The sequence below is a fragment of the Talpa occidentalis genome, unplaced genomic scaffold, assembly GCF_014898055.3.
Source record: "Talpa occidentalis isolate TD23 unplaced genomic scaffold, MPIMG_talOcc4v2.1, whole genome shotgun sequence".
NCBI lineage: Eukaryota > Metazoa > Chordata > Mammalia > Eulipotyphla > Talpidae > Talpa > Talpa occidentalis.
Window position 1 is genome coordinate 70,747,518 of NW_026555331.1, and position 17,397 is coordinate 70,764,914.

Genomic DNA, 17,397 nt, shown 5'->3' on the forward strand with positions numbered 1-17,397 from the left:
GAGAAGCAGCATTCAGCAGACCTTCAAGGACCCCTGCAGACTTTCAGACCTCCAGACCTCTACAGAAATTTTCAGAGAACTGTCTGCTGCACCTGCCTGTGATATTACCTTAAAGGAGCACCATAAGCCTCAGCCTGGTGCCTCAAAGAGCTTTGGTTATTGATTCACACCAATACTTTTTTTTTTTTTCCCAAAGATTTATTTAGGGCCTCCCCGGTGGCACAGTGGTTGAGCGCTGGGTTGCAAAGCTGCCCGCAGCCTCTGCAGCGCCGGTTCATTCCCCAGCCACCAAGCGGGGGTCCCACATGACGCGCAGACCTCTCCTGCCGCCCGCTGCTCCCCTCAGCAGTGTATTTCGTCTGTCTGCCTGCTCTTCTCTCCACTCTGGCTCTGGGGAATTCTCTCACCCTCCCACGCTTCTGATTATACCCAGTGCTTGTATAAATAAATAAATAAATATTAAAAAAAAAATTTACTTATTTATACAAGCACTGGGTACAGTCAGAAGCGTGGGAGGGTGAGAGAATTCACCAGAGCCAGAGGGGAGAGCAGAGCAGGCAGACTGACGAAGTACACTGCTGAGGGGAGCAGGGGGCGGCAGGAGAGGTCTGTGCGCCATGTGGGACCCTCGACCAGTGGCTGGGGATTGAGCTGGCACTGCAGAGGTTGCCGGCAGCTTCGCAGCCCAGCGCTCAACCGCTGTGCCACCAGGGAGGCCCTCCAGTCACTTTTGAAAACTGTCCACTGCCTCTGGTTCTTTGGCATCACCTAGTGTTGATTCTGTCTTGTTTGATTTGGCATCCAGTGTTGTCAAGCCTGGCCTTCACACTGTTGCTTTAGACTGCTGCAGTGTCACCTCAGCAGCCCCACTGGTGAGCACCTCCAGCTGCCACTGTGACATGGACCCTGGTGCATAGCTTACTGATATGCTACCAGCTCCAGGCCCTCATTGACAGGACAGCACCATCTTGCATGAGCAGTTTTTATTTTGAACTACTGGACATTGTGAACACTACCAGGGCTTAGATAGTAAGCCACTCATGGCCTTCTAAACTCTCCTTTTCCCAATCTCCTATTTGTTAAATAAAATCCATTGTTGTCCCTTAACCTGAAAGGTGTCTTGCAATAATTGAGTGAACAGATGAGAACCCACAGACAGTGACCTTGCTCTCCCCCACCCCACCTACCTTGACAGTGCCCTTTGATACTGTCTTTACACTGTTCTACAAATACACGGCGATTTCAGTGGACACATGCAACAGATGTAGACCTCACTTTTCAGAACAATCACTAAAGAAACAACCAGTATTGAGAAAATAACAATAATAAACACTCTGTTTTTGCTTGCACTTGCATGGGAGTTGTTATTATCCAGAAATGCTGCAAAACATAATTATGATTTCCCAGTTACTTATAATCATTTATTAGACACAAATAAAGAAAGATGAGTGATAGTTACACAAGAAATAAAAGAAGACAAGAAACATTTCTGTTAGAGACACAGATGTCACATTTTCAGAGACTTCAGGTAGTTACTTGGGGAAAAAATGACTAAAAGAAAGCACGCTTCCGGAGTTATTATAACAATCTCATCAAAAGAGACTGTCAAGGAGAAGTAGAAATTATTATTTTTTAAAAAGGAACCAAATAGAAAATGCTGGTTGAAAAGTAAAATAAAACACACACACACACACACACGGACACATACACTAGAGGTTCTCAACACATAGGACTGGAAGCAGAAAGATTCAGTAAATTGGACAAGAGATCAATAGAGTTTATACAATCTGAAGAGCAGAGAGAAAATGAATTAAGAAAAATGAATAAACCTTCAGAAAGGTGGAACATCATTAAGTGTATCTTTATAATTTTATACACCTGTATTCACAAAGAAGACCTCAATTCAATAATTTAACATTCCACCTTAAGAAAATTCTTCAAAAGGGCATATTAAACATAGAACTAGGGCCTCCCTGGTGGCGCAGAGGTTGAGCGCTGGGTTGCGAAGCTGCCCGCGGCCTCTGCGGCGCCAGTTTGATCCCCAGCTGCTCCCCGGCCACCTGAGGAGGGTCCCACATGGCGCACAGACCTCTCCTGCCGCCCGCTGCTCCCCTCAGCAGTGTACTTCGGTTCTTCTGCCTGTTCTGCTCCCCGCTCTGGCTCTGGTGAATTCTCTCACCCTCCCGCGCTTCTGACTGTACCCAGTGCATGTATAAACAAAAAAAAACAAACAAATAAATAAATAAATAAAACATGCCTCTAAAAAAATAAATAAACATAGAACTAATGGAAGAAAATAAATAGTAAAGATCAGATATGAGACAGAGCAATTGATAGAGAAAAATAATAAACCAAAAGTTGGTTTCTTAAAAAGACCAATGGTTTTGATTGACTTTTACATGGAATGAACAAGTAAAAAAGACTGAATTGACTAAAAACAGGAAAGAATGAAGTGCATTTGGCTCCTGATTAAAACCTACTTGTGCAGGGAAGCCTTCCCTGGTTGTTCTCATTGTGGGAAAGCTGGTCTTCCCACACCAGACTTGGATCTGTAGGTATGGAAAAAGATTCCCTTCTTTTCATATAGGTTCTTTGACTGGCCTGACAATTCAATTGTCATAAGACATACAAATAGTAGAACAACAAATTTAGTTTCTACATATGAGAGCTCCACCAAGACATGAGACTCAGACCAAATGGGGAAGGTTTTGTACCTTTTAAACAAAGAAACTACACAGTTCTGAAGAATTAATAAGACAAAGGGTTTGGGGCTTGGGTTTGTAAATTAGTGGAGAAACACAAGTTTTCTTTACACAGCTTTTTAGATCTTAAATTTCCTAAGACCAAACTTAACTTGTCTTCTAGTGATTAACTTGTTTTCTACTGTCCTGGTGCAGGATAGTGTGATTTTTTTTCTGCGTTTTTTTTTTTTTTTTTTTTTTTGGAGGTAGGAAGCAGATCAGAGCATAATTCTTGAATAGGTATTTCTCAAGTTGCCAAATCAAAATAATGAGTATGCTAAAGTGGCATGTTTGGGGGTGGAGGTGGCATTTTCTGTTCCCCTTCAGTACACTTCAGGTCTAAAGAGAATTGTGGCCAAGGATTTAAGGGCCCCTTAAACACACACACACACACACACACACACACACACACACACATATATATATATATATGGGCGTGTATGTGTGTACATGCCTTCCTAGTCCAGGAACCTTTATTCTTCCATTTATTTCATCCTCTTCAAGAACCTCTGTTAAATCTTTTGGGAGTGGGGGGAAGGGAAATGGCAACCACAGAACACTTTTCTCCACACTGATGCAGTACCTTGTAATGTTTTTACTCCTAACCCACCCCTCTCCTCGCTGCCCCAAATTCAGTCCTGGAGCCTTTTATTGGGACTTCCTTTCCTATAAGAGGACCCTCAGATCAGCGCTGATGCAGCTGACACTCAACCTGCACTGGAGGAAAAAACAAAGGAAAAGTCAGCATTTGTTCTGGTTTTTAGCCTCTTGTTCTTACCATTACAGTAAGTAAACAAAGACTGATAACTCTTTAAGTTTACCAAGTTGCTTTGTTTGACAATTCCAAAACCTGGTTCTCTCTCTCCTAGGCCATTTGAGGTTTGCCAACTAAACTTGATTATAAGGCAATATTATGGAAAATTAAGACATTAAAATAAGCCTAGAGGTTAAGAATAAATACCTAGAACAATACAACCAAAACTAATTTAATACTTAATAAAAAGTCTGAATTCATCTACGAAAATGTAAAAAATGAATGAATTATTAAAGACAAACTACCTAAATGAAAAACACAGGTTAAGCCTACCTGGTGGTGCAAGGGGTTAAGACACAACCTATAAAGCTATCTGCAGCCACTGTAGCATGAGTTCGATCCCCAGCCAGGGATCTACCCACATGGTGCAGCAGACCTCTCCTGTCTCGCCCACTGCTCCCCTCAGCAGTGTATTTCAGTTAGACTGCCTGTTCTGTTCCCCACTCTGTCTCTGGTGAATTCTCTCACCCCCCACACCTCTGGCCTGTATCCTGGTTCTTGTATGCATAAATAAATAAATCTTTAAAGAAAAAAGAAAAACAAAGGTTGAAGCAATCAATCTGGAAGCAAAGGGAAATGCCCAAGTCATGAGTTCTTGCATGAACACTTAAAAACACAAAGACAGGCTCCTAAAGGTGAGAAATAAAGAAGTTTCATAAACTCCTTTGTAAATGCATGCATATATTTAAAGAAAGAGAATAGGTGAGGGACAAATATCTTGGAGGTCGGTTCTGAGTCTTGGGTTGCACACCACTCTCAGAACCCTAGGCTCCCAGCCAATGCTATGTTGCTTCATCACAGAAGACCCTGGTCCACAGGACTTTATATTTTCCTACCAATATCAGATGAGCAGAGAGCAGAGTACATGTGGAGGCCAACAGAAAGGAAAAGAAAAACCAGGAACAGTGCTTAACTTGATGACTTCTGCTCATTCCTGCTATTCCATCCTTCTTCCCAGAGCCCCCCATCCAGAAATTGAGTTTATGGCACACCTCGGATTGTAATGTGGGGCAACTGAGCTGGTGGAAGCATGGAGTGGGAGTGGCACTCGGTAGCCTCAAGCTGAGATCTCCAACACCACTCCCTCTAACACAGGAAAAAATTTCATCCCTGGTTTATTTTAACAAACATTTGAAAGAAAATTAAGACTGATCTTTTGCAAATTCTTGCAAAATTTGTAAGCCGAAGGAATACTTTCCAGATGATGATATAGGTGAATTTTAGCTTAATGAAAAAAATTACCTGAATACATCACACGAAAACTGCAGACAAAACTTGCTATAAACATGACATAAAATCCTGAAAAAAAATTGCCAGCAGATACAATCCAGCAGCATATAGATGTGATTACACACCACTGCCAAAATGATGTATCATAGAATGTATAGAAAGAATTTTCTGACAAAATTCAACAGCACTCTTTCATGATAAAAATGTATATAATATACATTAAATAAAATAAATTACATTAAAATAATATACATTAAATAAACATAATATAAACTTGGAACAGATGGTAACTTCATTGAACTGATAAAAGGTGTTTAAATAGTTTATTTAAATAGTTCAGTAAACTGATAAAGGGTGATGAAATGTTTTCCCCCTAAATCAGGATTAAGAGTGCCTGCTCTCACCACTTCAACATTATTCTGGGGATCTAGCAATTATTCAAGAAAAAGGAATAAAATTATCTAGACTGTAAGGGGGAAAAAAAAAACTATTGCTGGCATGCTAATATATAAAGAAAATCCTAAGAAATTCACTAAAATAGAGCTATTTATTAGACTAATGAATGTGCTTATTAACTTCTCAGGTTAAAAATAATAAAAATAAATCTATCATATTTCTATACATTAATAATAAATATTCCAATATGAAATTATATAAACAATATATTTAAAATCTCATTAAAATGAATAAAAGACCACTAGAAACATATTTAACAAATAATTGAACACTAAAAACTAAAGAATTTTGTTGGAAGAAATTTAAAAAGGCCTACATAGAAAAAATGAAATTCCATGTTTATGAATAAGAAAATTTCACATTGTTCAAAGCCTTGAAATTAGGTCTCATTTTAATCTTGTATAAGTTGCTTACTTTCTCTTACTTTGCCACCATTTTAGAGATACTTAGACCATGCAGACATCCATTGTTTTATATCCACTGAAGTTCAATCTCTAGTCTTTTACATTTTTAGAACTTTTAGAACTAGTTATAGTTACTTTAATGCCTCAACTTCATGAAGTCATAGTACCCAGTAATATAATCAAACACTAATTTAGGTTTTGTTATTAAGGTATTTTGTAACTATGGTTAATAGTTACAATAAATTGATATTAAAGAAAAGTGATTACCCTTGAAATACAGTTGGTTTCTTTCTCAGATTCTTAATTTTAATTGACTTGATGAGTGCAATTGTCATTAATTAACACTACACTAAAATTTTAATACCCCAAACTATAATATTGCTGTATACTCTTATCTGCCTCTGGATTCCACAAAACTTTTATTTATTTATTTATTTATTTAGATTTATTTATTTTTATGCAAGAAGCGGGGTACAGGCCAGATATGTGGGAGGGTGAGAGGATTCACCGAAGACAGAGCAGAGACCAGAACAGGCAGACTGATGAAATACACTGCTGAGGGGAGCAGCAGGTGAGACAGGAGGTCTGCTTCGCCACGTGGGATTCTCGCTGGCCGGCTGGGATTGAACCCACACTGCAGAGGCTGCGGACAGCATCACAGTGAGGCACTCAACCACCTGTGCCACCAGGGAGACCCTCCACAAAACTTTTATTAGAAACTAAGATAATGTTACTGTAATTCACATTCTCTTTTAGCTCTGTAGGTGGTTCTTTTTCAGTGAAACATAGCTTGTTAGTTGATGTTATACAGGCTGCAATGTTAATGCTCCTTGGTGCAGTGGGTAGTTCTACTAAAATCATTACATTGGTTATTCTGAACATTTGTTTTTCATGCAAAGTTTAGAATTACTTTGTCAGTATCCACAAAGTAAATTTCCGGGATTTTGTCTGGAATTGCATTGAAACTCTAGATCATTACGAATAATCAATATCTTAAAAATATTGAGACTTCCAGTTTATGAACTTGGGCCATCCTTCAGTTTATGTAAATCATCCTTGATTCTGACACTGACAAGGGAGGAGGCCCCACGTACCTCATTCCTATTCCACCTTCCAGCAACACATGTGGTTAAGCTGGTTGCAAAAGAGTGATTTTCTACTACCCCATCCACTGGGAACTGAAGGAATGAACTGAGAGGCCCTAACCACAAGCCTAGGGAAGGACTCTTGAGGTGCTCTGGTCAAGATTGAATATAGGACCCCAAAGACTCCAGTGCGGGCAGGCAAGGAGTTAGTGTATATTGATTAGCAAAAGAGCGAAGACAGAGTGCTCCAAGGAGACTTCTCTTCCTCCCCAAGTTGCCTGGGCTAGGAGTCTATATAGGTTTTAGGGCTGTGATTTTGAGAACAAAGAGATTAAACTTTATTGGCTGAGAAGCAAGGAGCATAGACTTGACAAAATTTCATTTGGCCACCTCAGTGTGGACAAATTTTTGCTAATGATGAACTCCATTCAGCTCCACTTGGTAGGTTGTACAGGGCTTGTGACCATCTCTTGAATGAACATCTCTTGGAGTCTGTGTGCCTGCAGGTCCAGTTTAAACTGATCTTATCTCAGGGTCTGTAACTCCTTTTTTTTTTTTTAGCAACTTGATTAGCTGTAAAGACAGAGTTTAGGAATTTCACAGCTTGGGGGAAATCAGTAATAAAACAATGGGATGATGAAATTATGGCAGCAGTCTCTGGGCCTAGAGTCATCAAGTTTGTTTACTCTCTTCTTTACTAGCCTGATAAAAACAATAGGAACAGCAAAGTTCTGACCTTGAATCCAATCCTGTCCTTGTTCTGGGACCCTTCCTGTCTTAATTTAGTCAGAGGTCATAGTTTTACTCATACAGATCTTGGATATACATGCATACATACATACATACACACATACATACATATAAATATTAGATTTAGCATTTGTGAAAATTTAAAATTATTTTCCATTTTTCAGCTTTAATTTTTCATTGCTGGTATGCTTGGAATTGATTAAATTGTTATATTAACCTTATATGCTGCAACCTTGCTATAATTACTTATTAGTTCCAACAATTTTTAATCTTTAGGATTTTTTGTATATATGATGATACTATCTATGAACAAAGTCAGTTTTATATCTTCCTTATATCCTTATGTCCTTCACAATATGTATACATTTTCTTTCCTTTTTATGTCTTAGTGAACTATCTATCTGCAGGTTACATAATGTTGACGAGACAGTCTTTATTTGTTCCCAAATTTAAAGATTCTCTTGTTTTTCTCCATCACATATGATGTACATCATTTTCATCACAAAGTATACTGTAGGCCCTGGTAGAGCTTCTTTTTTAAATTAAAGTGTTTCCCCACTCCTACTTTGTTGGGCAGAGTAATACATTTTTAGAATGAAAATAAAGCAAAGTAAGGGGGGAATAAAACAATTCAATGAGTATTTTTTTTTTAATTAGTTGTAGTGTAAATGATTGTCAGGCTTTTCTGCCCTCCTGCCATTAGGATTGATGATGGATCCCTGCGGTCCTGAATGCATGCCTGATGGTGGGCACCTGGAGTAGGGTGTGGGCATACACAGGTGGGTACACCTGGGCTGAGACTGGGCTTATAAGGGTGGTGCCATGGGAAACAAGTGAGAGAGTAGAGCAGAACCACCAGAGGAGAACAAGCGAGAGCAGAACCAGAGAGCAGCAGAGAATTCCAGAGTCCAGGAAGAGAGACGACTCGCCGGAGCCTGGGAGGCCTGCTAGCCTCCTGGACCCCCAGCAACCCTGCCTGTCGTGTACCTGGTAAACTAATAAAAGCCTGAAAAAGCCACAGATGGCTCCAGGACTCCTCCTTCACCTGTCTGCTCATGTCATAGAGATTCTGCTCTGTCCCTTCCTGCCACTACATTAGTGTATTCAGGAAATTCTCTCTGAAAGGTAAAATTTGAAATTAAGAGTGGTGTGTAAAAAATTGGAGGTAGACAATTCCAGGAGAAAGGAAATAAAAGCACAAAAATCTTCAAATGTAATTACCATGCTTGTTTACTGAGAAAATTTTTTCTAAATTATCTCTGTTAACTAACTTTTGAAAAGAATTCTTCATTGGATTTGGCACTTTTTAATGTGTTGTTTGTTTTCTGCAACTATTGGTCAGCTCTAGAATCTAGACTGTAATATTTTTTAAAGATTGATTTATACAAGAACTGGGGTACAGGTCAGAGGCGCAGGAGGGTGAGAGAATTCACCAGAGACAGAGCAGGGAGCAGAGGACCGAAGACACTGCTGAGGGGAGCAGCGGGTGAGACAGGAGAAGTCTGCGCGCCATGTGGGTTTCTCCCTGGCCGGCTGGGAATAGAACCCGTGCTTCAGAGGCTGTGGACAGCTTCACAATGCTTCATTCAACCCGCTGAGCTACCGGGGAGGCCCTAGACTGTAAATTTTAAAGAAAAAAATCTCATATGGGCTTTGTAGGTAAGTAAAAGTATCAGGCTTTTCTGCCCTCCCGCCATTAGGATTGATGAAGGATCCCTGTGATCCTGAATGCATGCCTGATGGTGGGCACACGGAGTCGGGTGTGGGCATGCATAGGTGGGATACAGCTGGGCCAAGAGACTGGGCATATAAGGCCAGTGTGGCAGGAGATGATGTTGTGTGGAGAGGTGTGTGGAGAACAACAGCAGCACCAGCAAAGAAGCAGAGGCCATGAGAGAAAACTGGAGAGCCCACAGAGAGTGAAGACTTGCTGGGGGCTGGGAGGCCTGCCAGCTTCCCAACCACACCCGCCTCCCCACAGCACCCCCGCCGTGTATCTGGTATAATCTCAATGAAATCCTGCAAAAGCCACCTAGGGCTCTAGGACTCTCCTCCTTCACCCATCTGCAGTGTGGGGTCATAGAGATCCTGCTCTGTGCCCCTCCTGCCACTACAGTCATATTTACTACATGCGAATTAAACTTTTGTTTGTTTGTTTGTTTTCTTGAAGTACAAGAAGGTTCTCAATGTCCTCATTAAATGCTGGTGGTGGAATGGGAGATTGGGATTTGCAGCAAAGTCAGATTGTCAGCCTTAGGGCATCTTTTGTATGGGCATCCCAAACATATACCCAAGGTAAGGAAAGCACTATCCCTCTTCTCTTCATCTAAAAAAAAAGAAAGAAAAGAAAAGAAAGGGGCCTCCCTACTGTATTGTGAAGCTGTCCTCAGCCTCTGCAAGGCAGGTTTGATTCCAGCTAGCCAGTGAGAAACCCACATGGCACAGCAGACCTCTCCTGCCTTGCCTGCTGCTCCCCTCAGCAGTGTCTTTGGCCCGTCTGTCTGTCCTGCTCCCCATTCTGGTCTCTGGTGAATTCTCTCACCCTCCCTCCCAGGCCCCCAGTTTTTGTATAAATAAATAAATTTTAAAAAAGAAAAAAAGAAAATTAATCAAAAAGTAAACTAAAATTTGAACATGTGCAACTTTCCAGGATTAGAACTCCAACTTCAATCATGGTTTTGTTGCTTATTGAAAACTGAAAATTCCTCAGAAGTTTATTTTATTTTATTTTTTTTTAAGATTGATATAGTCCCTCATTGCAAATTTAATCGCTAAAACAACAGAAATTTATTATTTTGACTACTTTGCAGTCCTTAAGGTCAGAAGTCTGAAACGTGTATGATAGAGCTAAAACCAAGGCAGAGTGAAGGTAGGATCTGATGGAAAATATACTCTTTGTTTTTTCAGTTTCTTGAGTCAACCTAAATGTATGGTGACATCATTCCAACATATGCCTTTGTCAACACTTGTCTTCTGGCACTACTATCAGGACACATAATTATGTTGGGCCCATACAGATAATACAGTGCAAGCTCTTAATCTTTATGCCTGCCAAAAGCTATGACATACTTTTCAATTTGTCCTCTTTACTAACTGACCAACTGTTTACAGCTAGCGTCTTCCCATGCTCTCACGTTCTCTACTGCCTCATATCATGGTACTATTTCCAAGCTCTATAAAATGTGAACTTTTATGTCTTTTCTTCTTACCTGCCATATTCAGTCCATTAATTCCCCACTGCTCAGGTGGGTTGGCAGCACTCTCCTGGTATTACAATGGTGAAATAAACTGTCTGTCATATTTATATAAAGTCATTTATCCAATATAACTTTGTGAGAAAAAAGATGGGAAAAATGGGCATATCATAAACCATCTTGAGTAGAAGGATAGGATATTTAACATGAAAAAAGGCAGCTTTATTTTTCAAACCTCTCAATCACCTTAAATACAACATTGAGATATTTCTGACAGACCAGGTAAAAATGTTAATTCAGAACTATGAAAGGATTCACCTTTTGAAAATTATAAGTATTTTTACAATAGATGCTTTAAAATGACTATTATTCTCCTTATAATATTCACTATCAGTGACTTGTAAATTAACATGTAAAAAAATCTTTAGGGTTATTCACTACAGACTCTGATGAATGAGCATTTTACACACACGCACACACACACATCCTTTGTAAGTGCTATATTTCGTATATAGTTTTATGGGTGATGTAATCTTTCACTGTATGCAATTCAACATCCCTAAATGAAGTCTGTAACTATATAGCCTGTACCATTTATTGCTAGAAAATATTCTGTAAGTCTATGAATTTAAACAACTGCCACAGACAGGAACTATTTTTCAAAATCACTTCATTGCCTCATGTCTTGACCATTTTGGCTTAAAACAATAAAGTTGCAAATAAAGAAAGACCCAAGACTACTACAGTGATACATTTACAACATTTTTTTCACGTTGTTGCTTTGAGATTTTTTTTCTCCCTTCTTGCTTCCCCAAACCTTCTCTTCCTAACCCTTTGTTTATCAGGCTGAACTTGTAGAGTGGCTAATCAACAGCCAATGCATATTACTGATTTCTAAACTGCCTTTCATCAAAATAAAATAGGCTAAATTCTGAGATCCCAAATTTTGGTATTTGGACAACTAACTTTATAACCCATTTTGGGGTGGATTTTTTTAAGATTTATTTATTTATTTATTTATTTATTTATTTATTTATTTATTTATTTATTTATTTATTTATGCATACAAGACCTGAAGTGCAGGCCAGATTTATTTATTTATTTATTTATTTATTTATTTATTTATTTATTTATTTATACAAGACCTGGAGTGCAGGCCAGAGATGTGGGGGTGAGAGGATTCACCAGAGACAGAGTACGGAGCAGAACAGGCAGATGTACTGAAATACAATGGTGAGGGGAGCAGCGTGGGTTTCTTCCTGGCTGGGGATTGAACACATGCTGCTTCAATGGCTGTGGATAGCTTCTTAGGTTGCGTCTTAACCCCTGTGCCACCAAGGAGACCCTTATGACCCATTTTTGGTCGAAGGAAGAGCCATATCTACAGCTGTCTGCAAAGACTTTTATCTCTGGGTTAAAAGAGTGAGGAATATAAAGTGCACCACTTTTATTAATAAATGTTGCATTTTATGAACAATTTTTTGGTTATTTCAACTAAGGAAATTGATATTGATTTCCTATTCCTTCTCATTAAAAATATTATTTTGTACTAAAGAAAAACTTATTATCATTGTTTAAATGCATGCAATCCTTTTAAAATATGTGCAAATATATGATTCTTCATTGCATCTAGATTTTAGGTAAAATTAAATGAAAGAATTGAAATTTAACTCTAAAAATAACTATTTCCTTTTTTTTTTTTTGAACTCCTCAATATATCCTGCTATTCTCCCTCAGAAAAATTATATGATTGCATTGAACATATGGGAGCATTGCCTACCTACCCCTAATGAAAAATTGGATCATTTGAGACATCTCATCTTGATCAGTGGCACTTCAGAGTACCAGGTTAGTTCAAAATCTACATATAAATATAGGGTATAATAGTTTAGAATTTTGTATTATCTGCTCAAGTTCAGGAATTCAATGAGTTGACACCTCAAGTCTCACTTTAGGAAAGATGTTTTGATGCATACTTATGAATATTCGTAATAATAAGAAGGGGAAGAAGTCAATGTGTATGTATATCCTCTGGAGTCTAATCTTCTTTCTGGAATTTTTTTATGTTTATGTATATATAACATTGCCAATTATATTTTTCTTTTACATTTTTTATAATCCTTTCTGAAATCAAAATAGGAATTTTGATTTTCTAAATCCCAAATTATCTAATTTTCACATAGCAGAGGATTTGGGGTAACTACCCATAAAATCCTAGCTGCATGTTTTGGAAAGTAGCAATGTTATCTGGAATACTACAAAAATTCTGGAAAATTTAAAAATGCAAATAAGGTTTTATGCAAATAAACTTACTAGAAATAATTGAACTATCTTGCATATGTATATGTATGCATGTATAATTTACATAAAGCATTTTGAAATTGCAGACTACATTTTCCTACTTATAAAAATGACACAAACCAAGATAAATATTCTTTATCTTACCACTTATGTGTTATAGGAAGTTATTTTCTTGTTTAACAAGATACATTTTGTATTTTTTTTTTTTTAAATCCAGAACGAATCAAGAGGAATAGTGACCAGACAGTCAGAAGGTAACTAGAAAAAATATACCTTAGGAAATGAAGGGATCTTTATTACCTTGTTTTAAAAGTTATACGTAGTAATAGCTTTTCCTATTTTACTCCCAACATGGCACAGCTGGCTTGCCTCCAGGCCTCCATTAAAGAATCTCCTGTACACAGAGACTGGTATTGTGTTACTCAGCTGATAGGAGAGATCTCATCTTTGTATGGTCTCATTCCAGCTCTGTGGTTGGCTATCTTCACAGCTGTGTATAAAATGGTTTCACCCTTGAATATGAATATACAGACACTTCAGTACAAAAAGATATAAAGTCTTTATAAAGTCCTGTTGCATTGACAATACTGCACTGACAAATGGGAGTCATGGAACATGCTGTACAATTCAGGATGCTACTGAAAGAGCAAGATCCTGGCTTTTTTTATTTTCATAATAATCATACAGTATCTGTTGTGTGGGGAAGGAGGACAAAAAGAAATGGGAGGGGTAAAACTAGAAAACCTGCTATGTCATCTATGGTATCAGGGGTCATGAGTCTGTCCCCCAGGCACTTCTCATCTGCTTGATGACTCGGTATTGAGACTAAAATCCAGCCCTAGATCCCAGCCATGGTTTCAATCTTATCTAGGCAATCCACTGATCATCTTCTCTTGTCTCTTGTCAACAACCCCCTGGACATTCCCTGATCACACCTCATGAAGCATAACCTTCCCAGGGTGATCAAGCTTCCTACTCTTGATTGATTTGAAAGACACTTTTGAGTTGGGCTCCTATAACTGATTGATCAGGCAGTTATGACCTTGCATAGGAATGCAGAACCATAGGTAACAAATATTGATGGAACAGGTTGCTTAGGATTTGCAGCCCCACAATGATCAATAAGTCACCTTCCTCTCTTTTACATATAGTTGAAAAATAATGACAGACTAGTTGCAGAACATTGTGAACCAAGACTGGATGACAACCGATTTCTAAAGTTCAGCACCCTTAACTTTGGTAGTAACATGTACAATCCCATTGGCATCAATGTCAAATATAAATGCAATTGAGAGACTCCACAAGGAACTGAGTTAAACTGCCCATGAAGTTTGTTGTTTCCAGTCATCTCTCTCTCACCCCAGAAAACTATAATCTCCACCTTCATCTATCCATTGGTGCACCTAGAAATCCCTAGTTCTTCTTGATTGTACTAGTGGTGTTCCTGTTGATAAACTTGGCAGAGTCTCAATATCCAGAGAAAGGGAAATGTCATCTAAGAGCAGCATTTCTATGTTATCACAAGCCAACATATCTTCCTGATTGGCAAGCCAACGTCACAGACTCATCAAGACTGACAGCTTAACTGAGGTATCAGCCAAAGCGATCCTGCATAGTGTGTTGGATGGTGGAGATCAGAGTTAGACCACCATAAAGTATAACTTGGCTTATGTCACTCTTGCTGATATCTGCATCTTGCATGGCTTTTTGGCATGGGGCAAAGACCCTTCTGATTAGATCGGTGACAATTCCCTCAAATGGAGGTCAGCTTTATAGTCCAATGTTTGGGGCCATAAAATTCTGCTGTAAGATATGGCAAGTTGACGTTGGTCTGTACAGATAAGGAGAATTCTTAGCAGCTTCCTTAACCCTTTGAAATGTTATCTTTTATTAAATCAAACCCTGTCTGTCTTTTGAACTTCTTCACAATGTGTTGTAGGAAAGCTTGGTCTAAGTCTTCATCACCTAAGAAACTATCTTAATTAGTGGATTTCAACTCAGGTACATCTTTCTGAATTTCCAGGATAGAAATATCAGAAGTTGTACCACCTAAATCATATATACCAGTGATTTTGTCTTCTGATATGTCTAGATTAAAGACCAGAGCAGCAGCTGTGGGTTCAGTAATCACCTGAAACACATTTAGTCCAAATATATGGCCATCATCTTTAGTTATCTGCCTCTGACAATTATTGAAATATGCTGGCATTGTGATCACAGCATTTTTTGCTGTATGCTCCAAGTAATTTTATGCAGTCTCTTCTATCTTCATCAACACAAATTCTCCAGTCTGACCTTGAGTATAGAATTTTTCATGACCTTCAATCTAAGCATTGCTAGTGGAGGCATAGGCAATTTAAAAAGGACTATTTTTATTGTTTTTTTAAACTTCAGAGTCATCATATTGATGATGAAACACTTGGTGGCATAAAATGTATTGTTTAGGGCCCCCCCTGGTGGCCCAGCAGTTGAACGCTGCTGGGCTGCGAAACTGCCCGCTGCCTCTGCAGTGCCGGTTCGATCCCCGGCTGCAGGCAAGGGTCTCATATGGCCTGCAGACCTCTCTTACCGTGCCCACTGCTCCCCTCAGCAGTGTATTTCATCAAACTGCTGTTCTGTTCCCCGCTCTGGCAATGGTGAGTTCTCTCACCCTCCCGTGCTTCTGACTGTACCCATTGCTTGTATAAATAAATAAATAAATCTTTAAAAAAAAATAAAATGTATTGTTTAGGTTAGTGACTGCCTGTTGTATGGTCATGTGAACAAATTGTTCAACATCTGCTCTAACAGGCTACAATGAAAGTGGTGGTTCTAGCACATTCTGCATACTGTACCATATTTGATTGTTTACCTTCCTCAACTGCCACCCAGGAATTATTTGTGCACTGATAAATACCAACAACAGCAATCTTGACTGCTTTTTTTTTTTTTAAAGATTTATTTATATGCATACAAGAGCTGCAGTACAGGCCAGAAGTATTTGTGTGAGCTGGGGGTGGGGGGCGGTGACAGGATTCAACAGAGACAGAGCGGGGAATAGAACAGGCAGATCGACCAAAGTACACTGCTGAGGGGAGCAGCAGGTGAGTCAGGAGAGGTCTTCTGTGCCATGTGGGTTGCTCCTGGCCCACTGGGATCATGTTGCAGAGGCTCTGCACTGCTTCACAGGCTGTGTCTTAACCCCTTGTGCCACCAGAGAGGCCCTGATTGCTTTTTTTTTTTTTAAGATTTATTTATTTATGCATATAAGACCTGGGGTACAGGCAAGTGGGGGGCAGTGAGAAGATTCACCAGAGACAGAATGGGGAACAGAACAAACAGATTGAAATACACTGATGAGGGGAGCAGCAGGTGAGACAGAAGAGGTCTGCTGAGCCATGGGGGTATCAAACTCGTACTGCAGAGGCTGAGGATAGCTTCAGAGTGCTGTGCTAAGCCCTTGCATCATCAGGGAGGCCCTTGATTGCTTCTGATGTATAAATTTTGCTTGTAAGAATTGTAAAAGCTCCATAACTAAGGCCATTTCAGCTATTTGGTGTCCTATGGCCTTGGGGCCCCAGGAGACTGTGGCACCTACACCTAAGTGATGGGCTGTGTACATCGGCACTTATCATGGTGGCTTCACAGTGGAAGTTTGAGGCAGTTTGAAAGCTATTTTCTTGTTTAACAAATTGTATTTTGTGTATACACAATTATCAATTACATATATCATATATATGTGTGTGTGTGTGTGTGTAACATACATATAGCTTGTAGATATCAGGGCATCATTCATAATGGATGGAGAGGTGTTTTGTGCTGGATTCAATCTATTGATAGTAATGCTATGGCATATTAAGGCCTGGGAAACTTACCTGGACTCTGCTTTCCTCTTTCCAATCCAATGTTGTGACTGGAACAGTCCTTGTGGTTCTTATTAAAAATGCAAGTGACCTTCAGTAATAACCATTGGAAAACCTTGACAAAGACATGATTTATAACTCATGGGACCAGAAGTGTACACAGCATCCTTGATGCTGTGAGACCCCAAAGACCTCGGTTCTGCTTTTACTGATGTTCAATGTGGGGGCATACCATTTTGTGTGTTCACTCTTTAAAATGAATATAAAATGTAAGAGTGTGAATTAAAGTATGGGATGAAGAGGGCTCTGGTTGCCACTTCAGTTAGGCTACTGAGTCTCAGATGCACTGGACTTATCTCCATTGAGAGGGGTTGGGGCAGACTACCATGTCAGAGCTGTGCACAAACTCCTACCCCTCAAATATTTCTGGAACAGGAGGCCTCCCCGGTGTGCAAGGGGTTAGATGCAACCTATGAAGCTATCCACAGCCACTGCAGCACGAGTTTGATCCCTGGCCAGGAAGCTACCCACGTGGCGCAGCAGACCTCTCCTGACACGCCCGCTGTTCCCCTCAGCAGTG

The 17,397-nt window shown here is 39.4% G+C and overlaps 1 pseudogene; it reads right to left on the reverse strand.

Annotated features, from left to right (window-relative positions):
- Positions 1–14,189: 14,189 nt before the first annotated feature.
- LOC119249877 (stress-70 protein, mitochondrial-like) lies at positions 14,190–16,589 on the reverse strand (annotated as a pseudogene).
- Between the last annotated feature and the right edge of the window lie 808 nt (positions 16,590–17,397).